Source organism: Wasmannia auropunctata, unplaced genomic scaffold (genome assembly GCF_000956235.1).
Source record: "Wasmannia auropunctata unplaced genomic scaffold, wasmannia.A_1.0 LD336076.1, whole genome shotgun sequence".
NCBI classification, from domain to species: Eukaryota; Metazoa; Arthropoda; class Insecta; order Hymenoptera; family Formicidae; genus Wasmannia; species Wasmannia auropunctata.
Window position 1 is genome coordinate 5,804,541 of NW_012026814.1, and position 986 is coordinate 5,805,526.

Below are 986 nucleotides of genomic sequence, written 5' to 3' on the forward strand. Positions count from 1 at the left end.
GTGTGACGCATCATTGCATTATCTGTCACAATGTAGAATTTGAATTGTTTGTAATAACTGCACAAATATAAAAGTTAGAAATTTCGGGTTTTCACAGAGCACTAGAGCTAATTTTTCCGTTGTGCTACGTTTAACAATGAACTCAGAGAGTTTACTAATTGTTCAGATATTTAATGTAATAGAAATTTAATAATTGAAGTATGTACGCACGGGTGATGCAATGCGTGACTCACGTCATCGCGCATACATTAAATTAAATTAAGAATCCGCTATGGAATTTTGCTTAATATTAACGATACGGGTTGCGCTCTCTTATGTGAATTAGTTTATAATAATGTATAATGATTACCGCTAACGTAAGGGTAAAGTTCGCGTTATCTGCACAAATAATGGGTTTTCGACGTTCTTTTTTATATGTATCTTTTCGTGAGACTGTCGCGCATCGTTTGCACTAGTCGGTTTTTTTATATTGTTAACGGTTGTGCACTAATTAAGAATAATAGGTTGCATATAATAAACGGAAGCATACTGTAGAGATGCATTGTCTCTCGCAGGCTTGGACTTGCATAGGGTGACATCATGATTACCGATCGCCGCATTCCTCAAGCGTTGCGTCGTCTTATGCAGGTGCAGACTCCTCGAGATATGAATATCGATCGCCGCATTCCTCAAGCATTACGAGGTGCTACATTGACTTATTTAATGAGCGAAATAATATTATGTGTGAAGCGAATATTAATGATACGGGTTGCGCTCTTTCTTGCACTCGTACAGAAGATAGGGCCTATGCCTAATCAAGCGGGCCATAGCCTTTCTCGCTCTTTCTTATATTAAGTACAGGGGCCATAGGCTTCCTTCCTTATGTATATGTCTTTCTCTCTCTGTCTCATATTGTATAGTGCGGGCCATATAGGCGTTCTCTTTCGCACCCGCAAGGAATATAGGGCCAAGCACAATTAGGCGATCCTGTTAAATTAGGTAACTCG